The sequence below is a fragment of the Parus major genome, chromosome 8 (assembly GCF_001522545.3).
Source record: "Parus major isolate Abel chromosome 8, Parus_major1.1, whole genome shotgun sequence".
Taxonomy (NCBI): domain Eukaryota; kingdom Metazoa; phylum Chordata; class Aves; order Passeriformes; family Paridae; genus Parus; species Parus major.
The window spans coordinates 17,285,788-17,313,170 of NC_031777.1; the positions used below are offsets into that span (position 1 = coordinate 17,285,788).

The following is a 27,383-nucleotide window of genomic DNA, read 5'->3' on the forward strand; positions in this document are numbered from 1 at the left end:
TTCAGCATTTATTATTTATTACAAAAGGAATGAGCAATTACTTGATACAAAGTGTTAGTGAGGGATCCTCCATTTTTAAGAGCTTGGGGATCTTGACAAATTTTGCTGGTCTGTTATTGACCAATAAGGTGTTTGTAAATTGAAAGATGAAGCCAACACGTTTCATAAAAAGAAAACAATTTAAGTATCTAATTTTGAATTAGTAAATACAAAAGTTTAGAAGCATTTAATGACTCAAACCTTTTACACTATGTATACTAAAAAATCTAATGTCTGTCCTATAAGCCTTAGGCAATATGTGTGGTATTTTTCTAATTGTTATATAAACCTTGAAAGAAAAGGATGTAAAACAAGTACACAGATAGCCCTTTTGTAACTTAAACCCCCCCCTACATTTTCATCCAAAATTATGTAATTGAACACAATCCATTTTGAGTCTTGCCAGGCATGCATATTTCAGAAGGAATTATGGGTAGAAAGAGAGACAGAAAAAGGCTCTTGAAAAAGCAGATGTGTTTTGATTTTCACTGTACATCCAGCACTGTTCCACTGGGCTGCATTTCTTCTTAAACACACACAAGGAGGAGCAGTATTTGCTCACAGCTTACAGCTTTAATGGTTCTCCATTTTGAAACAAAGATTTTTCAAAACATACAAAAAGAAAATAAACACAATCAGTAACTTCTTTGTTTAATGAAACAAAAGAAAGCAAACCCATACGGTTTTAGTGTGCCTCTATGCCTACATTTTTTCTAACAAGGTTAACCCTTCCTAGAGAGTCCCTCCGAGAGCTGCACTGAGGCTGGGACTGCAGCACTGCTATAAATAGGACTGCCAGGAGGAAGTTGTTACTATGGAAACACTGATCATATTTCTATTTTGACTCAGTAGGTCTCTACTGGCATCTACTGTACACGAGTTTAACTGCAGCACACATCTAATACCTTCAGCTCTCATCAGGAAGCATTAATTTAAGCTTACATGGTCTAACAGCATCATTTACTTGTTAACTGTGATGATACAAAAATGAATAAAAAAATAAGTGAGAACGTGCAGAAAAAAAAAGAACATCAAATTCAGAATCTGATTTTTCATATGTAAGCTGGAAGTTCTTACTCTTCTCACCAGTTTTCTTGTCAAAATTTGACAAATTCATCATCTAAGATGTTGTGATTTTCTGTGGACACATACCCTGGCAGCAGATCGAACAGATTTCCTCATTTCTACCAACACATTATCTGGTCTTTTTGAAATCAAATACCTTGTAGTCACAGTCCCAAATCTAGCGCTGACAAGGAGGGGACAGAGAACTCTCAGTACAAAAGGCAAATCTTCAAGAAAACTGTTCAATTTTCCAAAGACAACTGGATTTCTCTCCTAAGACATCACCTTGCTCCATGCTTTTCTCACAGGCTACCTCAAGGTGCTGTGCTCACTGATGCTTGCCAATACGATAGTTCAGACTGCAAGATCAGCGTTGGCAGAATGTGAATAAAAATCATACAATTGCTCCATAATAAAACAAAGGTTAGCCAGGAACCATCTTTGCAACAGCTGCTTTCACATGAGTACAAGAGAACTGAAAGTACTGATCTGAAAGGTGAAATGTGCTTGGTGTCCATGCCCTTCCAAATCACACACTGTCCAAATAACCCTCTGCAGTTACCTGCTAGCACAAGTTACAGTAGTTCAACAGCCAATCAGAAGTTTTGTACAAACTCTGTTACTTTGCAGCAAAAGAGAAAGTACCTATGTAAGTGCTTTTTGCTACAGTTACACAAAATAGTAGTCTGCCAGGAGTAAGCTGTTTCTACTTTTGAACCAATGAAGTCTAGAAAAAACATGTAAGTGTATAGACTTTTAAAATTAAAATCCAAGGTTAAATTGTGAAGCAATTTAGCATGAACTCATTTGCTTTGCCTCTCTGAAAAACCTAACAGCAAATAAAGGTTTTGGTTCACTTAATTTATATCAAACTAATTACTGTTGATTAATATTAACCATTAATGGGTTATTGATCCAAAATGAGTAAAGAAGAACCATGCAGGCATTTTACTCAGTATCTGACCGGGCTGAAGGAGAAGCTCCCTGCTTCCATTCTGGCCATTCTCTATCAGAGCAAGGATGCTGAAGACCTGGCTCTCACAGGAACCTTAAAGGCTCCTGCAGGTGTGAAGCTGCTGTGGACAGGATCTTGGCTACAGGAAGCTTTGGGTAGAAGAGCTCTACTTTTTCCAAAATCTGCAAGTTTGGTCTATCTTTCCTTGGTTTAGCTTCTTAGCTAAAGGAACTTGTAAGGAACTGCTCCTTACGAGGCACACTTGGGTTCGAAAACCCCTTCCTAGGACACATTTAGTATTATGAATCAGAGTGCTGCACATAACAAATTATTATCCCTGAGAGATCTGGAGTCATATTTACAGATAGTTCCTCCCATTATCCTATGTCAAAAATTAAGAGAAACTAGGAGAAAGGACAGCTTTCACCTAAACTGAAGTCTTGCTGGCAAAAATTATTCACTATATTAGCAGCTACACTTCACTATCAGATCTGTACTGTACAGTAAAAGACCAGAATGCTAAATACTAGAGTAACCAGAGACATTTTAGTAACACTTTCAGAAAGCCAATCTTAAAGCATTTTAAATCACCAGCACACTAGGGGAAAGAATAACCCAAGCCAAATTACTCCACCTTGAGCTAAGTATTTTAAATTCATACCTTTGTTTTCCTCCAAAACTGAAGTGTTCCTTCATTATATGACATTTAGGTTTAATTAGAAAAATATCCAAATAAGAAAGAAAGCAAACCCAAAGTAACTCTATTGGAAGTGCTTTTTCATAGACTGAAGTAGTACAGAGTGCAAATTAGAATACAGTAGCAGCTTTCATAAAGTACAGTCTGAAGAATGAAAATTTGGCCATGTGCTGCAGAGATGCACTCACGACTCACAGCCCCTCATTCCAATGCCTCACCAGACTACAGGCTGCCCTAAGAGAGCCCTGCTCCCTCCACTCCCACCAGCCTGCTCAGCCCCACAAACAGAGGAGCAAGTGAAACACTCCCTGTCCCCCACAGCAGCTACAGTGGAACACAGGCATTAAACCCCAAAAAGTAGGGAGGATGCTTCTGGCCACAGGGCAAGAGGCTGTAGAATGTGTAAGAGGGCATTTCGGAGTTTGCCCAGCACACCTTGTGCTAAGTATGTGGAATCTCAACTACAGGAACTTGCACAACTGCAGAGGCATCAGAAACACAACTCAGAAAACAAGATTTCTTTATAATATGCTGAAGTTAATTACGCCGTGTTTACAAAATATATGTTAGTCTGCACTTAAATGGAGTAACAAATGCCATCTGCTGGTTTAAGACCAAACAAAGCATGAGGAATTATAATACTGAACAGAAAATTTCAGAAGTACTCAGTCATTCATCTGTAATGTGTTGTATAAACACAACTGAATATCTTGGATTTTTTAGAGGGGAAATAATTAATGCATCAACCTTCTAATTACTAGCTATTTTTCTTAGTGAGGGCATCAACAAAGTTCACAGATCATACTTTTTTCCCTATTTGTGATGGATTTTCATTTAAAAATTCTGATTTATTTTGAGTTTATTTCACATAAAGTGAATTTATTTATTATTAGTCTGAATATATTCTTAAATAGTATTTACATTTGGATATAAGTGAAATAAATTACCAAGTTTAAAAAAAAATGTAAAATTGTACATTTGCCTTTGCCTATTTATGAATTGTGTTTATCGATAAGTAACAGGGACTTTGCTTCTCAGTCCACATTACCCTGTGGCATTCCCAAGTTTTACTTTACAAGAAATGCCAAAATAACTAAAGCTTGGACAGGCAGAATTGTCAAAAGATATCTTTCACTCTTCCATTTACAAAGAATGAGCTAAATACATATACAAGTATATTTAATTTGGTTTTATGTTTGTTTAAAAGCGCAGGAAAGCAGAAAAAACTTTCCAGGAAAGAAACACAAGATAAAATGCATAGCGTTTATTTTCTTTTTTTTTTTTTGGGGGGGTGGGAATAAAATATACCAATCTTTGTAATTTTCTGAACAAAGTCAAACAATTCACATGGCATCCAGCTCCACTTGCAATGTGTCAGCAAAGATATGATTCTTTAATACTGTATCCTCAACCTTTCAATTTATTTTCCCTTTCAAAGCACCATGATCAAAGATTTTTTTAAAAAAGAGATCAAAAGAAACTAGTGACTCCTTCACCAGCTTATAGAGAGTAAGTTACAAGCTGTGCTGCTGAACACAACATTTTTTCTTATTTTTAGTGCAAAATGAGTGCTTGATAATGCCTAACATTTTTATTTTGAGAAGTTTAACAATTCTGCATTTTGTTTAAAAAGCAAATATTTTCTTTCTAAGAAACAGGTTTTTGTTATGCTGGCTACTTGTAATAGAACTCACTCTATTAGATTTCACAGAGAATAAGCTTTTCCACAGTAACACCATTTATATCAAATAAAGAAATCATTTCAGATTAAGTGTAATGTGAACTTTTAACTGACAGGTAAACCACAGCAAATCATCTTGAAGCTACTTTTTAATTAGATACAAGAACATCCATCAGTTGTATTTACCTTTAATTTTCTCTAAAGAGAGAGCAAAGAGTTACTTGAAATGCATTCTGAAAATTACTGTATTTCATACTGTGAATTGCCACTAAAAGCATCTTCTCAAAGCAGTGACAATCAACCCCATACCCTCCCGAACAAGGATACTGTGACTCTTCTGCACCACCGCATGCTTCAGCACACACCTCCACTGCAGGGAGAGCAGATCATTTGCCAAACAGGCTTCACCATCTAGGGCCTTCCTGCTAGTCACTGGGAATGTTATCCTTCATCTGGCAGTAGTCACATCATACAATAGGCTATCCTAATCATGATTACTCCAAAATAAACAAAATGTTTTAAATATTCCTATTTTGAATAGGTGAAGTCTATCTCACGATAACATCGTACAGGCCTTTCTTATTTCAGGGAAATAAAAATCTCTCTAATTTAGCAGAGCTGGAAGACATCTCTTGAGTTTTTATCTTAATTTACTTGAACCATTTTGAGAAAAAAAGCTTAAAAGTTTTTAACTAGCCGGAGGCTTCATTTCTTCCTCCTGGAAGAACAAACATGTTTCACTGTGAGCCAGTCTCAGATGCTCATAGCTCTTCCTAACAAGCTCAATACAGAATTGTTATTTCTGGGAGTCACATGGCATGTGGGAAGGTTCTGGTTTTCTTCCAATTCCTCTCAAGTTAAAATCTACCCAAGAAAACTGCCAACTGCCAAAATGAGGTAACAGTTGCACTACATTGGGCAATTTTTCTAAACTTATTTCCACTATAAGATCCACCTTCTTCCACTCTAGAGAGGGTGGGTGGAAGGAAACACATGGCATCCCATTTGAGTGAAGTTTCAAAATAATGAATTTAGTAATTGCAGTAACTGAGCCCTTTCTAATACAATAAAAAAAAAAACCTGCAATACTTAAACTACAAGAAATAAAAGCCTAAATGAATACTTAATCTGAAGTGAAAATGAGTGCTTACATATTATTATTAGGTAACATTTGACATTTGCATTCCTTTTTCTCTGGGAAGTTGACACTTTCAGAGGAAAATATCAGCTTAATTTATCAGCCAAATAAGGCAAAGTATTATTGCAATTTTTGAAAACACTGCTGATACATGATTTTTCTGAAAAGTTGTGCAAGGCTAACAATGCATTTATACATTGCTGAAAAACTTGTAGCCTCATTGCCATTCGTGTTGAAACACCAAGCTTATCTTCCTTCCCTGCCCTAAGGAAAAATGGGTACATATATACTCACTCTAGGAAACAGGAAAGAAAGGCAGATATTCTGGGTGCAAATTTTGTTCTACTTAAAGCAACCAGCTCAAGGAATATAGATAAGAAAGGCATTTAGAAGCATTCAAAAAAATTAAAAGCATTTCAGAAGAATTGCAAACAAAACCATAACTAACAACCCTGATAAAAAAATGCTTGCAAGTCACCTAGAATAGGTATGAAAACAGCAGGGTGGAAAACTTGGAATGAACCTTTACCTCTTTTCCTTTTCTACTATTTCTTCTCAATACTATTAAAAAATGCAATTCACATCTCTAGGTAAATATTTTAATTCTGAACATCATATATAAACATTGTTACATGAACATATATATTACATAGTATTTTGAAAAACTTTCCCTCCTCCTTCCTCTCATGTAGATGGTTTTTGTTGAATTTATTTGTTTCATTCCCTTAAATGACTGAACACACATCTAGAGATACAATTACCAGATGCACAACTGGACACAGCCACCTGCAAGACAAGAGGCCTCTTACTCATGTCCTGTGCAGTGTGCTGTAGAGGCTGAGCTCAGGTATCCTCTCTGCTTTTCTTCATAGAATTCTTCTGCACCTCTGGTTTTGCAAATACCTTTTTGATATAATTTTGTTCCACATATTATACATTAAAGTATTTTTCAGTTCAGCCTGACTGCTCAATATGCCAAAATTTCTAATCATACATGCCATCTGTTCTCATTAATTTATGTAGTCTAAAAATAATTGGTAGCCTGAAATTCAACAGACAACTCAGTCATACACATGGAAACAATTTAAAATAAAATTGACTGGTTTTTGTTTAAATTAAAAAGAAGACTTTTTTTTTTGATGTTTCATGCTTAAATTGACATCCTCAAGTTCAAACATTGTTGTTAATTTTCTTTTGCATCAGACAAGAAGATGGATTACCATCATACTTTTGACTGTAAACAACATAAATTGGCTCACATATTAAAAATTAAGAGAATTATAAGTACACATAAAAAAGACACATTCAATAAAGTCTGATTTTTGTCCTAAATCAAATAAAGCCCAAATTAAGGACTCCTAAGAAAACATATTGAGTGAAATAGATCTTTTTAAGACATATTTACACCAGAAACTTTAATTATTGCTTAAACAGGTTGAAATATGAAAGATTAAGGAAATTAGGCCACTTCTTTGCTTACAAGTAGTTAGTGAGCCATTAAAACACAGCTTAAAATTAAAATGTTCTTTTCTTTGCCAGTAAGTGTCCACTTCAGGAACAACTATGACACAAGCACAGGGAACATAACAATATTAGGATACACCGGAATGTCACCAACACTTGGTCAAAAATTAGAATTTCGCAACGGAACTGGGGGGAGGAAAGGCAAAAAAAAAGCAGAGGAAGGGCTAACAGGCAAAGAATTGAGAACTGATGCAAGACTGCATTAGGGAGCTGGCACAAAGCAGAGGTAAAACTGAAACAAGGAGCTAAGGAAGGACAGAGTGAGGGCTCTGCATCTGAAACCACTACAGCGAGTGAAGGCAAAACCTGAGCTTGGGGGTATATTAAAGAGCAAGAAAAGGCATCTTCACCAGCAGCCTTAAACAATTAGAAGAGTTTTATTCTCTCATGTTACTACAAAAAAAAAAAAAGTTTTACAATGCAAGCCTCCAAGAGTGTAGTGTAGGCAAAATTTTTCTAAATAAAAAGGTCTGGCCTATCACTGTACATGGAGAAGAAAATAGCCTAACCTCTCGCTGCCCCAATTTTTCAGCCATTTAAATTTAAAGGACAATACTCCATGTCTCTATACAACTTTATCCTTAATTCTGTTTTAGACATTAATTTTAGAAGGTCAAAGACCAAAAACTGATTTAACACAATCTTATTATCTCAACTCTCTTCAGTTCTCAAACTGAAATGAAAGCTCAATTTAGTTACTGACTGCCAACTGGGCATAAAGGAAAGATGAAACACCCACTTTTAATATTCTTCAGTATTTTAGCAACTTATGACTTGGCTATAACTGACTTGGGAAATGAACACCAAACTACAGATACGCTTTGGGCATGCTAAGAAAAGGGACCCCTGAAACACTAATGTCTAACAGATCTTGTTTTGCTATCCTTCATTTTTATCTGATGTTGCTACAGATGCTGATTAAGACATTTAAGCTGTAAAACTTAGTGGTTTTATTAACATCATTAATATGTTGATGTCTTCATATGAAACAAAAAAAAAATAAAATCTGACCTTGGGGTGCTATCTCTTCAGCCAGAGCCAAGACTGCAGCATGAAAAGCTACTTCAGAAAAGCACTTCTGCTCCTTGGCTCACAGGCTAAGCAATCAAAACATCCAAAGTTTATCGTGGATTGCGTCTGCCAGTGTTTGTCACCTAAGGGTACTCCCTTGGATCTCAAATTATGATGCAGCTCAGACTGCAAAAATAATATTCCTTTATGATGAGTTATTAAATACTGGTATCTATGGTGCTGCTTGTCATTGGTATTTTTGTCTTTGTAACTCTCAGACTGAATTACTACAAGCGGCAATTACACACATTTAGGCTGAAAAGCCCATCTACAGTCAGTGTACAACACCACTGCATGCTCTGACAGAGCCATGGAACCAACACCTTAGTAACCATTTCACCTGCTCTAAGACTTATCTGCTGCATTCTACAGCTGCCTTCAACCTAGAAATGACTAAAATTCCTCACTGCCTAGGCAACTCTATCCATTTTCATGACTGTGATGATTTGGCGAGAGATTCTGAGAGGAAAGTCCTAATATTGAACTCAGACCATGTGCAGAGGGGATAAAGAGATCCCAAATGGCCATTACAAAATTAATATTAACCTATACATAGCTTTCGAGCCATGACTCCACAACAGCAGAGTAAAAAAGGTAAAGACTGTTTTCCAGTAGTTGACATGTTTTTTAATAGGAGACTTATTTTTAATATGAGATTAGTAAATTTTGAAAAGCCTGTCACTTACAGGAAAACAAATTTTAATTTTTTTTTGTGTTGAATATAAGTTCACAGAGAAAACATTCTCAAAACAAAATACCATTAATATGATTTTGAGCTCATGACTTCCAGCATAAATTTCATTCTCCCTTGCAATATCTGGACATTTTTAGGACTGAAATGAAGAAGATGAAGTTTCCCCAGCTTGCTCATTTTGAAGAAGAATTTAAACAATTCACCTGACTTTGCTTCAGGGTTTTTTAATTAACTAACATAAAAGCTTGAAACATGGCCAGAAAGACAAACAGATACTCCTGGACCCCATTAGGAGGCACTTTACCCAGGAACACATGGGAAACCTGCTCTGCAATGGAAGCCAAAAGTTTGCAAAGTACTTTCCCAGAGTCCATTTAGGTTTAAAAATAGAAATGTAGTATTATGATACAGCAGTCACATGTGGTACATTTGATCTATTTTGAGCTAAAATTAATAAGCACTTTGAGAACGTGAAGTAAATTGATATACTAATTGCCATAAAATAAGGTATAGTTTTCTCTCTGTAACAGACCACCAATTTAAATGTTTGACTGGCAAAAAATGAAGATACACATTATTTTAAGTTACTAGAATTACTACAAGCCTAGGGTAATTATAAGTCGTCACCTCACTATATTGCTGTATGCCTAGGTCTTCTAAAGAGTTAACTGTTAAATAAGTATTTGCAGTTATTTGCCAGTTTACAGATGAAATGTGTTTAATAGTGCCAACTAATTAAAAAAACTTGCTGTTTTCCCAAAAGCTACACTTTCCCTAACAGAAACTCAGAAATGGTTAAAAGCAATAGGACTGTTAAGCCTGATTGCATTGCCTCTGCCTTGTTTTTCTGGAACATCGCGAATGAGAAGTAAGGATTTAGACAATCATATGACTCCCAAGTTTAACAGCCCAGATTTTCAGTGCATCAAGCCTAAGTAGGAAGGTCAACAAATACTGCAGTTTGACCTCGGATAAGAGATGAATAGTATCTACAAACAATTTTCATACCGTGATACCAGAGCATAACACATTTCTGTTATTTGTACAAAACAATGATGGGTGGGCTTCTAATGAGATTTTTAGGAGTACTTCTGAGTTTAGTAAAAAAATCTCCCTAAGAGTTTCAGAGAGCAAAAGCTTATCACAGTATCTAGTCCCTTCTTATGATCCCAAATTGTCTTTGATATAATATTTATACAAACTTTCTTCCCAACATTTTTAATAAATTTCTCTAACTTGAACATAAAAATGTGCAAGCTACAAACTGTGTCACTGAAAATGCTGTTGTATTACCTCTAAGCTTTATTTTACATTCTAAAAATAACAACCAGGAATTCAAGGGACACTGGATAAAGTCAACTAAACTGCTATCAACCTATTGTCATACTAATTAGGAGTATTTATGAATAAAGACAATAACTGACTAATAAAATTTACTGCCTTTTTACAGGAAGACATTTACAAATCAAACTGTATAAACAAGTACTTGTCTACATAATTCAAACAGAAAACTATGTTTTAAAGACATTATTTTTATTTCACATTTTGGCATTCAAAAAGGCATTAGAAGTCAGAATAAGTATTCTTTTAATAACCTCTGCATGTCCTTGTTTACACATTCTTTGTAACAACAGATACAGACGTATTCCTTTTTCCACAGACTGGTACTCCCTGCAGAACAATGTATGGAACTATCCTGGCACTCATTCAGCATCAGGCAGTGAAAGAAATGTATCGGTTCGGCTCCTTTGGAAAGATCTACAGAACTTTGGAAGCAGGATGAAGTAGCCTGTAGCAGCATCAGGACAAACTGTTGCCAAAGGCTACTAAATACCATCCTTGAAGAGCAGACACTATCCTTGTTCTGTGACAAGTTGCTTAAACCATATGATTTTCAGCTGTAGGTATTGCTGCTTTTTTTATCCCCACAGTGATGAAATGGTATTTGGGTGCCTATTTCACAAAGAAGAAATACAAACTTAGAATGGGAAGAAAACAAGAAGGGAGGAAAATGAGGCTTTATTTTATTCTCGACCCATTGCATTGCTTAACTTTTAGTAACAAATCAAGTAACTTTCATATAGAAATTCAACAGAAAATAGTTTAAAGCAATGAGTGCATGCACTATTGCAGAAACTCCAATTTGAACAAAACCATAATGGAGACATAAAACTAATGTGTCTGAAATAAATCTATGTGGAAAGATAGCTTGGAAAAAAGGTGTAATGAAAAAACAGAGTGTGGCTGTGCATGTATGTTAATTACATCTGAAAGAAAGCCAATAGGACTCATAAGATACATAGAAATGAGGGAAATACATTGAATTCTTTAATGAAACACTTCCCCTCCCCATCATGAGACTGATTTTAATTTGCCTGAACAAGGAATCCTTCAACTGTTATAAGAGCTATATAACCATAAACATTCATTTTAAGATGACTATTATGGACAACAGAGGCTCACAGAACTAGAACAGTTTCACTAGAGTTTTTTTTAAGCTTATAAATGTATACAAGAATTACAAAGAATTACAAGAATTACTTTCTTAGCAGCAAAAGTACATCAGTTTTGCAAAATAAAGTGGCACACTTTTTGTCTGCTGGTGTGCAATCACAAACTCAGAGGAGCTGTTTCTAGAGAGAAAGCATATACTGATTTTTAACTTCTGAGGGAAGGAAAATTATGTATCACCTGAAAAGTCATGTCTTGGCCTGTTGATAGAAACACCAAACCATAAAACAAAGGCGAAGAACTAAGTGATATAGCAAAAGAACCTTTGGACAGTACATATCATTACACCTCTGCCAGTCAAGAAAAAAACAACCAAACCCATGCTCCTCACACAAATGCACATTGCAACCTACTTGACCTGAGCAGGTTACCTGTTTCCATCATCCACTCATCACCTGAACAGAAATAAGTGAATTGCTGCTCTCTGCAGACTATCTTGATTCAAGCCTGGGTATTTATGAAGAATGTATAAAATTCTACCTATACAAAGAACCAAACATGAGAAGTCCACAAGGCTTCTTTAGCCATGCTGTCAAAAAATGCCTTGCTGTGTTTTTCACAGGTCGTCTTCCACTATTTGCTCAAATTCTCTCTGGTCCATTCTTGCTGTGTCTTTGACTCCCCTCAGAAACAACACACACTCATCTTCCCCAAATGATAAACAGGTACACAGATTCTCCTTCCTGAAATATTCCACTCGTGAGCTGCCTGTTTTTTTTATTTTGAAAATATTAATTTGCCTGGTTTGAGTTTTAGTGGACTTTTTGGTTTATTTACCAAAAATAAATAGGGAAAGTTGCATTTCCAGACATCATTTTCACTAGAAATCTGCTCAGCCCATAATATCACAAATATGATAATATGAACGGACAGCATAAGAAGTGTTCGAATAATTCTACTCTTACCAAGCAAAATAGGATACTGAAAAACTACACAGAAATAATGTAACCTTCACTTCTAAGCAAAGCAAAATTTAACTAATATTGAGTAGTTAAAAATACTAAAATGCACAGTTTTTAATCCGCAATAGTCATCACTGTTTACTATTTAAAACACTATTAATTATCCTGTAATATGAGATAAAAATACATTCTTGAAATATAAGGTGTTAAAAGACACCCCACAGCACCTTGTTTTAACAAGGTGTACATGTCCTTTCATTTTTTTAAAGTATTACCTGAACAGGTGCAAGATTTGAGGGATAAAATTCATTAAGAATGACAATCTCCCTAGCCCACAATACTTTCTATACCAGACTTTAGAAGACAAAAGACAAAACAGAAGACAGACGTATCACGTATAAACACTTGTTGGCAAGAAAGTATTTTCTTTTAGTGAGAATCCTAACAGTGTTTGTCATTAAAATCACTCAATGGAAAGAACGTGAAGAAAATACTCTACAGTGAAGAAGATACATCTTTTATGTTGTTATGTGTACTAGAATAGAAACACTGAATTAAGACAAACTGTCTTGATCCTTATAAATTGTTTCCAAGCTAGATTATCTTTGCTAATGAATCAACAAGTAATACTGCAACATGTAGGTTGAATTAATGAAAATACTTGCAGTCTAACAGAGGACCAGAATATACTATTTCACTTTTAAAAGATTTTCAATTTCTTGAAGTGCAAGTCTTAAAAATGTTCTTGTTAAGAGGTTAAAACACTCACTGATGTAAGAAAAAACGTTAATTGAACCATGCTAGTATGTGCCAATAGAATAAAAAAAGAAAAACAGATCCCTTACCTATTAATGACTTAATTTTTAAAACTCAACTTGAAACATAAATGTCCAAATTTTTCTACCCTTAACTGGACACCCAAATTCAAAGTATTACTACCACACCACCACCATAGACTGCAAATAATTTATGGTCTATTTACAGGGGGCTTACATACATATCATTATCTTCAGATAAAAATTAATGTTATTTGGAATAACAGTAGGACCCACATTCTGAGATTTAAATGGAAAAACAAAAAAGTTTGCTAAGAAGGTAAATATTTATAAATTAATCAAATACATTTGGTTTAAAAAGCCCCCCATGATATATTAAAAGACCTCTTGAAACAGGCCCCTTTTTTGGCCACTTTATCAAAATTGGTGACTGTCATGAGAACAGAACAAGGCCTGGCCATCATCTTCACTCTTTTGTGCCTTTACCAGTAGAAAGATAAACTGATACCTGCTTTCCTGCAGTATGTCACATGCAATGCCCACAGAATATTCATATATATTACAGAATTTTAAACTACTATCACATGACTGCTTTAAGATGCAGCTGTTGATATACTACCATTTCTTCCCATTTCCCTAACTTCAATTCCAATATATCTCGTACCAACATCATCATTGTCAAAATACAATAAATTTTTTACAGACAATGACTTTGCCTAGAGCATAATTACATTGGTTGTACTAAAACCATTATCCTTCTCACTTTCTCCAACCTGAAAAATCAAGTGGTGATGGTAGGAAAATTTCTTCTTGCCCTTGTTCAGAGCTTTTTTTCCTTCAGTTAAATGAATTCCATCTATGTATTAAGTATGCATACTTCAGTATAAACCATCTATAAATGTTAGGCTACCGTTAGGTCTACATTTTTGCCTTCTTAAATTGTAAAAATTTCAAGGACCAGATTTATATCTGCTTGTAGATCATCTTTTAAAACTGTTCTCATTTTGCCATCCCTTCTTAAATACTATCACCAGTGAAGAAGTATTTGAACAGAACAATTAGCTGGAAGTACTTTTTAAACAGCAATGATGCCAAAGTGCAGTATTTTAGTACTTCACATTGCAGTCCTCTAAGTTCAGTTCTAAATTATCCAATGCTGTGACAATTGCTCTGTGTTTGGACCACAAAAGCATCCCAGTAAGTACATCTATAAAAATGAAATCCTGGTTTTGTTGTGGTTACATATTGTCTCATAGGACACTGCAAAATTCACGCTGCTGCAGCACAAAAGTAATTCTGATTCAGATAACCCTCCTCCAACTACACAAAGAAATCAGAACCTCCCAAACAATAACAGATGTCAGTAACATCTGCAGTTTAATCTTTCATGAAAGAATACACTCTGCCATGTGATGAAACACCAGAAAAAATTGAATGCTACCTTTCATTGAATAATTCTTGATGCAATCACAAATAGGGAGATCGAGCGTTTCATTATATCCTTGGAGTGCAATAGAGGTCCACTGGGCTCTCATCAGCAGGGGAAGAAGTGCCGCAAAGAGGAGGTTTTTTTTAACACACAATGCTGATGTACTTCTGTATTTTGGAAGAGGAAAAATGCTCTTCGTGCTATAATGTTATTGCTGATAGCTGTATCATTAGCAAATACTTAATAGGGACTAATAATACTATTTCTTAACTTTCTCTCATCTTCCTTCTTCAGCATTTACTCTGACTCAAAGTTGCCAGTATTGTGGCTTACACCCATATACTGAATATATTCCATCTTTTGCAACTGAAGCATACATTTTCCCCAAATGTATTTCCCTCACTAAATGTCTCCTTTTCATTATTAAATGTGCATTCAAGAAGAAATCAAAAGTGTTTTTCATATAACTCTTGTCTTCTTGAAAATATCCAACCTTGTTCACATCATTTGAGAGGAATCAAAATTCTCACCCTGCCTTTATTTCTTAAAAGTGTACCTGTCTATTGTCTCCTTCCCAATTTGCAGTCACTTTTTAAACCTCTCTCTAGTGCTGCATGAGTATCAAACAATCTCAAGCTCAACAGACTAGCTCTGCTACTCAGCTTCTCTGTAACATGTCAGAGAATCATAGAATGTCAGGTTGGAAGGGATCACAAGGCTCATCTGGTCCAACCTTTCTCGACAAAAGCATGCCGTAAACAAGATGGCCCAGCACCCTGTGCAGCTGCACTTCAGTGTCCTGCTGTTGGGGAATCCACCACTTCCCTGGGGAGAGTATTCCAGTGGCTGACAGTTCTCTTGGTGAAAAATGTATGTCCAAGTCTGAAGAGAAAAGGATGTATGTGAAAGAACTGCACTTTCCACACTGAACATCTACTGCTCTGTTTTCTCAGCCACTGTGTCTTGGGCTAGGCCTTTTAACAACAAGACTGGCAGCAGAACAAGTAAGTTTGTATGTATTAGCGGAAATGAATGAGTCAATTTAGTTGGTGGAGAAAATTATAGTGTTGTGAATAGAACTGTGGAAAACCAGCCAACTACTATTTTCTGTTTGGAATTATTTTCACACAAAGAAAGGCAGAACTACCACAAGTTATTTTTGAAAGAAGAGACAGTAAGGGTATGAACTTTATTTTTACTTTAAATGAAAAATACATCCTGCAGAAAATCAGTGTATCCACCACTAAGTGCAAGAATTCAGTTCAACTGCAGAAAAGATAAATGCAAGACATGCCTTCATTTTTCCTGCCAAAAATCATACTAAATTTCCAGTGCTCTAGTCTTACCATACCATTTAGGTTAACTCTGGTATTGGATTCTTTCACATCTCTCATTGTGCTGCTGCACAGTTCTGTACATCTCTTCTTCCTCCTGCTACTCCCTACTCACATGCTGTATCTAAAAGGAATGCATATGTTTTAGTCATCTTCCCGTTTTATTTGTCCTAACAAATACTTGAGTATATTCTGAAGCAATTAAAATATGAAGAGGAAGGCTGGTGATCTTTTTGATAACTTTGTCAAAATAAATTGGGCTGATGACCATGAGGGTAATCACATTAAACAAAACTAAAATGATACAAACACTTTTAGTCTCAGCTGTAAGCAAAAAATGGGACAACTCTTGCAGATAGTATTTGAGAATGGCATGGTGATGCATAGCACTACTAAGTCAGTCAGCAGCATCTCAGAATCAAGGGAAGGCTCCAAAGAGTTCCTCAAATTAAAAAGCACCTCATGTTAACATATCCAAAAGGTGATATTGACACCATGCAACAGTAGCATTTTCTTCTTCCCTTCCGTGAATCCTGTGTGTTTTCTTCAGTGGTAAAGGCCACTTGCAACACCATTTCCCGCTTGTTTTGGATCCCTCCTTTGTATTAGCCCTGCACAAGGTAGGGCAGTGTTTTAAGACAGTTCCATGAAATAAGGGATTAAAAGAGCAGTGCCAGGTGAGAGCAAGGGTCTTAACCACTGTGGTGAGACACAGAGCAGTCCTTGAACAACTGTATCAGCACAGGAGGAGCAGTGAATTGTAGCTATGAGCAGAGCAGCAGGGGTGATAACGGCAGGCATTTTTCAAGTCAGCTTTACTGCCAAAGAAAATTGGTCAGGTAAGTACTCCATAAGTAGCAAGCTGAAGAACAGTTCATAATTATAGCCCCAAACCTCAAGCTGGAGACACTACAAACATGTTTTGGGATTTTTCAAAAATATCATACCAGCAAAAGTCAGGTTCTACTCTGAAGACTCTTACCCAGCAGACACTATAAAATTGCTTCTAAAAGAAGTCCTGAAAAAAACACTCTAAAGTAACAAGTAATAGGGGTTATAACTGGTTTGAAGATTCAACCAAATCATCACACAACACTGTCTTACAGTCAAAAGTCAAAAAGAACAAATTACTTGGTCAAATTATGTTCAATATTTCTGTTGTCAATTACTTAGTAAATGTTTTTCTTTAATAAACAGCATAGTTTCAAGCATCTGCTTAAAAACAGAAAACACAAAAGAAAAGCTAAAAGCCACTATCAAAAAAATCCCAAGTCTTCTGAAGTGAACTAATGCCATTTTAGCTCCTGAGTGTACCAAGGTGTCTAGACACACCTTCCATGAAAAAAAAAAAACAACCAACCAACCAAATACCCCAACAAACCAACAACCCCCCAAAACCCCACAAGAACTGTCTGAAACTATACAATGTGCCAAGTACACCTCGCACCCCTGGCAGAACAAAACCACAGACTGTACCTTTGGGCATCTGGCATGAAGGTAGTCAGGGGTGTCCTCTCTGCCTGTGTAACAAGAGCTGAACTAAATCACAAGACTAAGGCAAGTGTAACCCCAGCAGAAGATTGTTGTCCCATGAGATACATGTTGTCCCCATGTAGTATTTCAGTATTTCATGGAATCCTGTTCATCTTCACACCTCATCTTGGAAAATTCCATTATGCCCTCGAACTTCACTTTCTCACCATTTGCCCAGCATAGAAAGCAGGAGACGGGATCTCCTACCATCAGGAGAGGCATGATGCCATGTGGATCAGCATGCACTTTGGGCTAAATCCAGAGCCCAGCCAGGAAAAATACATTAAAGATATGAGTACATCCATAATGCTCTGCCTGGGGTCCTGAAAGCTAGTTCCCTCTAGGATAAGGTGGAATACATGCATGCCATGGCCCAAGTGGGATTAATGGCAACCTCTGCTTCAGCTTTTCCAAAACTTCTTATTAAAATGTTCTTGGTTCACCTTTACATTTATACATTTCCTCTCTAAGGCCCCACATGATGCAGGATCTCTTCATCAGAGACCTTGCTCCTCTGACCAAGCTGCTACCGGGAGGAAGAAGCTTTTCAGGATGTCCCAACACCTGTGGTACCTCCTCAGGCAGAGCATCTCTGGCCAGCATTCATCATCTCTCTTTTCTGGCATGGGAGTATGTGGACCAGACCCAAACCATATTCTGCTCAGAGCTCCCTTTGGCTCCCTGTTTTTACATTTCTCTACTCACGTTCCTTCTTTTACCAGCTGTTATCTGTTTTTTCTCCATCCTCATTTTCTGTAGTTTCTCATTCTCAAGGACAGCTCTAATGTTTCATTAGGAATAAATTGGTATCTGTTCCTAAGGAAAAAGCCAATAGAAGCAATGCAGCTACATAAAAAAGGCAAGCTAGGACATTCCTCACTCCCCATGCCACACAGTTTTACAGATCATGCCCTCTAGCTATTCTAGGTAAGAGATGTCACTTACATAGCAATTATATAGTAATTCTTCACATGGACATCATTCCATCCTTGTCAACCTTTTCCTGAGTGTTCACCTGAGATGCAAAATGTTTGATGTTCATCACCAACTCATGGTAGTAGCTTTGCTTAAAAACAAAAAATGTTAACTGAAATTGAAAAAACCCAAACTCTGAACACATTCATTTAAAGTTCAAGAATGTCCTGCCTTGGAGTTGAATATAAAAAACCTAAGTTAATATGCAAATGAAATAAATTCTGCATCTGATTATTAAATGAACAGTTGGATGATGAGGTAGGTAGTATCAAAAGAGCAATCTTTTTGGAAGAAAGCATGTCATAACAATAGACCAAATTTAGATAGAAACTGAACTTTCTTAGGTATTAGTGCAATCTGTGTGAAAAACAGGCTATTTTTTTTAGTGTCATGTTTGCATCTGATCATTCATCCTCAAGAAATTCAAAGGGGGAAAAAAAATTTGCTAATTTGCAAAAGAACCAGGAAACATCCTAAGAACCACTACAAAGCACTACACACCCTCAATCTCCCAGGCAATTCCACATCCCATAAAGTTGCTGTACACTTAAATTTCCAAAGTTGCTTGTTTTGCAATTTGATATTCATACAAGCCATTATATTAAGCTAAAAGATGCAGCACCTAATTTCTCTCTGAAGTTCAGTTCACATAAACACGTACCACAACAATGTAGATTTTTCAGCCAATAGAGAGAATCCAGCTTGAACACACCACCCACTGCTGCACTCTACTGCCTTAGAATTCTTAATCTATAGCTGCCAGAGCAGAGAACTGGTGCTGGGAGTTGAAGGGTGTGCTTCTCACTACACAAGTTTTCACAAGGAACAAACATACAACTAAAGGCATTGAATTTTTCAAAACTGTCCAATGTAACATAGTCCTCAACAAGTTAATGAAAACGTGTCCTCTCATCATACCTGTTGGAGGGTAACAACATGATCTTTCAAATGGGCTTGGCATGATTTTAGCTACATAATGCTCTTCTCAATCACCACCTACCCTGTTTTTCAATGAGAAACCCTGATCAAAACCTACATCCTTCACATTAATCTATAGGTCAGTTAATACAATGCTAGAATACAGGTAATTTGCATAAAAAACCTTAATTTTAATGCTAGACTTTGGTACAGTTAAATCACAATTTCACCCTGTGCAAAGTAAGGCTAGATTATCATATGCTTAACAATCATAATTTACATACACAATAAAACTGTTACTGCTGCTTGCTACAAGACAAAGAATTCAAACTGCTTAACACTATAGTAATCAAAACTAACCTTAATTACTATAACAATGCAACTGCTGAAGTAGCAGAGTACATACACCCTTAATTATGTCATTTTGTGAGAGGGAAAAGCAAACTGATTCTGGGCACAGGCAAAGTAACAGACTTTTCCATCTTTCAAGTTTCCATCTTCTTCCCAAAACTGCACTTTCCTTTGTTTTAATTTTTTGAGCCACATGGCAGCTGTGGATGTCTGTGGGTTTACAGACAAATGCTAGCAGCAAGTGCAGTACGGTAATAAGTACATACTTCCTGGAAGCAGTTTAACCTGACTGAAATAAAAGAAACAAAAAGTTCCTGATGTCCTCAGTTTAGATTCTACAATAGTTCAGCAAAAGGATACAAGTTTATAAGAGGCAAAGGAATAACAAAGTAACAATTACATTTACAAATCACCAAACCAGGTTTGGTGGGAACAGTTTCGATATTCACTCACCTAGCAACATTTTAAAGGACACAAGGTAAGATACCTTGCTAACTTTACTGCAAGTCTATCACAGAAATACTGTAACTCTCTAAAGAAAAAGGTCAGTGGAAGCAGAACAGCACCCCTCTGTCCTTCCTAAGGGGAGGAATTAGCTTAAAAATGCTCATCAGGCTTTCTCAGGTAAAGATCAGCTATGTAATAAAAAAGATTTTTGCTTTCTCAGAATCTGGATAACCATTTAACTCCTACATGTAGAGCATATTTATATGCCTCCCTGATTTACTGAAAAGTATTTCCTAAAACCCTCAAAATTATTGCTCAAAACTACAGACAGATGACATCCCAGTGTACAGAAACTGGTTGTTTATTCTGAAGTAACAAAACCTGTGGCTTTAAAAACCCACACAGAACAAACACCAAGGTGGTGTTTCCATACCTTTACTGCACAGCATAGTGCTAAGAAGTTAGCCTAACCCTTACTACGTGTATAACAAGGAATATGCACCAGAACTCATTCTACCAGAAGCCAGCTAACATGTTCTACTTCTGGGCACAGAAAAGCAGAAAGTAATTTAATAGAAGAAATAAAAACTTAATTACATTTCTTACTCTGAATAGCAAATTGGAAAAAACAACCGAACAACAAAACCAAAGAAATACAAAATGAAAAACTTGAACAGAAAAAAATCCCACAAACCTCTTAAAATGCTGTTGTCTTAAAGATCCATATGGCAAGTGTAGAAACAAGCAATGTTTTACTCTATCTTTCTCTACCTTCATATAGCTCTAGATGTCAACTGCTAGGTGATAACACTCTCACCAAAAAAGTCTTGAAGTAATTTCTTATTTAAACAAATACAGATGACAAAGTGGTAGTTTGGAGCAATATCTTTTTTCAAGAAGTTATCAGGGTGAGGTCTTAAAGAGCTCAATGCTAGAAAATATAGACTCCTTTTTCTTGCCACTTGACCATTTAATTGCCAATGAATGTGCTTTCAGTGCTTAATTTGAATCTGTCTTTTGCCATCTGACACCTCAGTGAATAGATTTGGTGCGCAAAAATAATTACAGATAACCCAAAGAGATAAAACCTGCATTGTTTTCTGCCTATGTTAAAGACCTTAACAATGGATTGGAGAAACGCTTGAATTGTGACCTGTGAAGGGTCTAGGATTAAAACCTGATTTTTCAACAGTGCAAGTCACCAGCTGGGCTCAGCTGTTTCGTGAAACCTTACTCTTAGCGGATGTGATTCTGCTGAGATGTGGAAGAAACAGCAAGGGAGATGCCAAAGAGAGGCTCAAACGAGCCCTGAAGAGACTCTTGTTTACCACTGCTGATCCCAACACCACAGGCAGGGCAGTATCTCCCTTTAGCTCCCTGCATAGCACACCCTCTAAACTGCTGTATACCAATTCTTCTGCTACACAAATTAAGAGTCTCACTTTCATTTCCTGTCAGCATTCACCTTATTTTCCAAAACACAACAGGGGGACTTCAGAGAACAAATTACATATTGTTTGTACTAACAAAATGGGGTCCTAGCTCATGACTAGCCCTCCTGAACACCATGATAACACAAAGAAGTAAAATGTGTGTAATCCTTTCCCAAACATTGAAGGGGAAGGTTAAAAAAAAAACAAGAAACCAACCAACCAACCAACCAAAAACCCAACAAAAAACCAAACTGAATTTTTCTTCTAGTTTTGCAACTCTAAGACAACACACTCCTTACTTCACTTACCTCCTCAGAGCTCCACTGCTACTTTGTTCTCTTTCCCATTTCCCAGGAAGCATTTCTACCTCACAGCAGAGAAACTGCTTATGGTAGGAAAATACTTGCAGTACAGCCTGAAATCACAGCTCTCCTTTTGGCAACAGCAGTAGGTCAGACAGCTCCTATTTAATGCCTGCTATCCACTCTCTTCTCTGTGCCATATCCCACCTGCACTGGTACAACTGCTTGTGTGGCTGCAGTGAACTGGATCAGGAAGCCAAATCCAGGTTAACTGAAGTCCCTCCTGCTTTCCCTTTTTTGTAGGGTTATTTTTAACCTAGATCAATCTCAAATTCAGTTCACCTTGCTGTCTCATAAACAGTTACTCCAGCACACTTGAGGGCACAGAGGCAGGAAAAGAAGTAGCTGGGGATAGAAAAGCAGACCTGCAAATGAAAGAAATGCTTATGAAATAGCACCTTGTATCTGAAACAAAGGCAAAGCTTGAGAGCAGCACTGGAGGGTAGACTTTTTACCAAGTTTTAGCCCTAGATTTCACAAGTTTATAAAGAAAATCCCCACTGACTCAAGGTTCCTAACACTGAAAACTTTGCAAGCTTAAATGCTAGAAGCACTGATTAAATAAAACAAACCAAACCAGTTACTCAGATCTGATCTGGAACTGTATAGCAGAAACAATATTCTTTATTAAACCAACCACTGTATTTTGGAAAAAAAAAAGGAATCTGGACAAACAAGTCCCTTATGATGTCTAGAAATGATGCAGGCAGAAAACAAAATCTGACGTCCGTCCAAAAGTCTTTCCAAACGAGCTCTGTCCAAAGAAGGGATGTGTCAGCTCCAGAAGAAGTTTCACTGTCTGAAGACTGTGGTGTGTCTTCACCACACACTGCCAGTGTGGTGGGGAAAAGAGCAGAGCCTTCCACTCCACACCGTAAGCTGCACTGCTGCCTCCTTACATTCTGCTCCTTGCAGAATTCTGCAATGAGAGCTTCATTTTTGCAGCACAGCATAGCCTTAATTAGGCTAAGGAACAAAGTGACTTGAAAGAATATGAGAAATCCCAGCATTATTCAAGATTTATCTACATAATCTATAATAATATTATCTACATAACCTACTTTAGATTATGTCACTTCTGCAACTTCTGCTTATGTGGATGGGTAGATGAACAAACACTAAACAAACCCAGCAAGAAGGGAATGCCAAGTAATTTAAAATACTCTGTCTTTCAAGTAGTCTGAGCCTGTAATAAAGGCCTAACCACAACAGCTAAATACAAACCAATTTATCACTTGGAGGCCCTTCTGACCTTTTGTTATGCTACCACGTGGCTATCTTTAATGAGTGATAACCTCTCTCTTTGCTAGTCCAAGCTGTGAAGCATTTTGTTTTTAATTAAAGCAGAATTTTCAGATGGTGCCTCTCTCCACACAGTGCATACTGGTAGTCTTACGTTGGTGATTACTGCAGAGGGATTTTCAGGTATTTCTTCAGCAAGTAATTACAACTATTTCTTTTTTTTCTTATTGCTGAAACCTATCTAATTAATAGAGGATACAACCACAACCTAGTGGGAAATAAGCTTTGCATACGTTGCTTTAGAGATGTTATTCATGCAGACCATTCCAGCATCACTCCAATATATATTGTTAATTAGTCTTTATACAACAGATATTTTAGCTGATGTTCTGATCCAAGCACAAGGCTCCAAAAGCTACCCATTTCAAAACTGGAGAGCTAAACATAATGAGCAAAAGAAAAAAGATACTTTCTGTTGAATAAAACTACACTCTGATCAAAAACACTCAAGGCAAGAGTCTCTGGAAAAGTGACAGGGAATCAGCTACCTTGGGATAGCAATGGATACAGGGCTTTTCACCTCTACTTCACCAATTTTAATCTAACCAAGGTCAGCAGTGATAGAGCCTTGTCTCATCTAGTCTTAACAAGAGCTACACTTGTGGTCTCTTTTGGTCTTCAGCAAGAAAATACAACAGAATGACCCAGCAGTGAATACACATGAAAAATATGAAAAAAACAAACCCTTAGTTTTTAAGAAATGAACCCAGAGGATGTTAAAATCTACAGGAAAAAGAAAAAGTAGAAGACTGCATCTTCCTGTCAAGCACACTTCAAAGAAGCACTACTTAAAGAATAATTATAAGAGTTAAAAAGCAAAGAATTGACTATAATGGGAACTCTGTCATACTGAAGCTACTGTAGGGAACACTTTGAGGAGAAGGAGGAGTGAATGAACATAAAACTCACATGCAGAATACACATCACATATGCTGTACTTGGCTATTTAAAGACCACAGAAGTCAAAGTTAGTAAAATCATGCTGGACTAACAGAACTGGAGATCTGGCTACTAGGTAAGAAGATACATGTACAGAATCATGATTTGAAAATTATGTATAGTTTCCTTTAAAAATACATTTTAAGAGCAACTTGGTACCACATACTGCCACAGAAAAAGCAGCAAAGACCATCTGAATCCCAGAAAATAAAATTCAGAAGCCAAGCCCACATCATCAAGATTTATTGGAAGAAGAGAAGGTTTACAAATCTTCCAGTACCTAAGGAGTATATTCTAATCACCTGGTCTCTTATCCAGTCTGGTGGTAACAAAGAAATAAGACATCACACCTAAGTACTATTGAATCTGTGGCGGGAAACAACCCAACAAAAACCACAAACAAAACATTAAGTGGGATTACTATTAATTTATAGCCAAACCTCTTGCTGCTGTGTATGACATTCCTTTGCATATCTAATAGGACAAATAATTCAGAGCCATACATCATAATTAATTTTAAAATCTGTATTATTGTGTTACCTGAAGTAAAACACACACAAAACTTTCTACAAACTATATAGTTTTGCAGGGCTGACATTCATTCTAGTTTGGAAAGTAGTTCTAGAAAAGATAAAATATTCCTGTTTCATGTAAAATCAATGATTTTGAAAGTACCAGATTCACTTGACAAATTAAAAAGTTACGTGACCTTTTTTAAACTTCAGATGTGTTGTACTTGTGTTTCATGTTACTTTCACAAATTATTTCAAGATAATGAATAATAATAAAGCTATGATTTTACTACATTAATTGCAACAAGTTAAAGAAGATTTCCTGTGGCCTTTTTAAAAAAATGTAATTTACTACATGTTGATATTTTTAACTTCTAGGTTGCAAAAGTTCTCAACTACTGTAAATTGAGAAGCTGAAAAAAATCCCAACAGAAAATGAAGAGAATAATTAAATTGATATTAGGATGAGGAATTAGAGCAACTTTTATGGCAACTGATAACTGTGTCTCTCCAGATATCAGATGAAAGATTTTTCATCTTTCATATTACTATTCTAAAATGCCCTCAGAATTTGTAGGTTGGGGTGCCCTGTGGAAAACTGTGAAAGCATTTAAAACAAATGAAGTTCAAAATGGAGCCAGAATCCTGAAGCATCTCATTACCAAAGGAAAACTTTTGGTTTTGGTCCTCCAGTCAAAACCCAATGCCTATTAGGAGAACCTGAAAGAGAAGGCCATAGAAATAAACCCCTAATGGAGTACACTGAAACTTTTCCATCTTCTGTATACACAATGTATCTTGCCCTGTCTGCTACACAAGCCCGATTTCCTCTTCTGGTGACCCAGCTTAAGAAACCACTACCACTCAGATTTCATTCACCTGCAGCTTCAGCCCAGAAATACTTCAAAACATTTGCTCTCATCTGCTACTGGCGTTCACATACTCATGGTTTTATTCCACTTCATTTCCTAAGTTAAGTAACAAGTAATAAAGATATTTGACTATAATGGAAAGCTACAATAAATGAGAAGAATCTAAGTGCCATAGTTGGGTGAGCAGCATTTACTGCGCTGACCATAGACAGTGCAAGAGGTTTCAAATTACACTTCATGAACTAGTAAGTATAGTTATCAGGGGAAGCTGTGTTACCCTTCATTGTTCTTCCAGGGACCTTAGTATGCCCTTGATCCACACAATTCCAAAAGCTCCATGCATGGATCAAGGGCATAACATCACCTTTAGAATTCAAAGCTGGATATTCTTCTGTTATCCCTTCAAACAAGTTCATGTTCAGTGTGCTATAGTCTGGAAGACAAGCTACTGAGAACACTTAACATGCAAAACTAGAAAACAACTATGCAAATGCAATGGTTCAACAATGCAAATAAAAAATTCAAAACATTAAAACTCCATCACATTTTATATTTCTTTAGTTTTTAGTTGCCATGTATCATATGAATAGATTACAATCAACATTCACTGACAGTAAACCAAACATTGTTTCTAATAATTAATTATTTGTATAGTGCCCATATATTATCAGTCTTTCATGCTAAGTGAATCCTGGTCTTTCCCAGAAGTATGTCAATGATGGCAATTTTTTTCTCCTAGTTACAGGAGTTGTATCATTACAGAGCTTTTTGCTGTTAAATATACTGAGTAATTAAACATCTGAGCTTTTTGGCTCTAGCAGCATTTAATTTTTAAATGCTAACAAAGAGAGAGACAGAGGTTCTGAAGGAAACTCCTTCTGCAACCTAAAAATTACTGTATTTTGTAATATGAGAATTCAGTAAAATGGAAGTAAACACTCTGTGTTGTAGTGTAATTTAATTGCACAAACTAATAGCAGTACAGTTACCATGAAGTACAGAATGCAGTGTTTTGTCATCTGAAGTACTTCAAACATCTTACTCCATACTTATCTTTACAGTTAGGCTAAAATACTTCCCATCAAAACTAATGCACTCAACTAAAAAATAAAACCACTAACAATAATGGTCAAACACTCATAACAGATTTGGATTGTGAAGTCTAAAATAATAGTGAGGTAAGACACAAGAATTGAAAGGTGAAACCAACAATCAGAACTGGGTAGGTCAGGCAGAGGCCCTGCTCCTACAGCTGGAAGCACCCACTGCAGATCCCTGGGAAGCCAGAATGCTATGTGGGCAGCACCCGGCCTATGCAAATCAGGTTACCCACTTCTACTCCAGACTTCAATAGTAAACACACAAAAAGTACACAAACAAAAAAAACCAACAAAACACCAAAAACAAACAAATAAAAACAAACCCCAAACCCCCAAACTTCCACCATTAAAGTTCCTTTCCATTTTAATGCCCAGGGATTTTCCAGTAACAAAGGGTTTTGTTATCACAACACTGAGCTTGCACAACTGCCTGCTCACTACGTCTTGTCTTTACTCTTATCCATTACAAACATACCCAAAGTTTTTCACTAGAAACGAAGTAAGTCAACATGCAAAAAAAAAATAAAAAATAAAGTCTAGAGTTTTCTTCCCAACAACTGAATAGGCTTTATATTGTTTAAAGTAATGCTGAAATACTCAGAGGGGAAAAAAACCCCAACAAAACAACAAAAACAAAGCAAACAAACGAACAGAAACACCAGCAGAAAGCTCCCTGCCATGACGAGTTCAGATCAATGCTTTTGTCTTCCATTTTACCCAGGGCTCTGGAGAGCAACGCTGTACCGAGGGCTCTCCCAGCGCGCTCCCGAGCGATGTAAACACGCCGCGGGGCTGGGGCTGCGCCGCGGGGCGCGGGCACGAC

At 36.6% G+C, this 27,383-nt stretch overlaps 1 long non-coding RNA gene across 1 annotated transcript; it reads right to left on the reverse strand.

Moving 5' to 3' along the window:
* Positions 1-27,383, reverse strand: LOC117244816. The gene is made up of 2 exons (XR_004498611.1): positions 14,495-27,383; positions 1-10,817 (listed from the first exon to the last, which is right to left on the reverse strand). It is a non-coding gene; the product is annotated as an uncharacterized LOC117244816 (long non-coding RNA).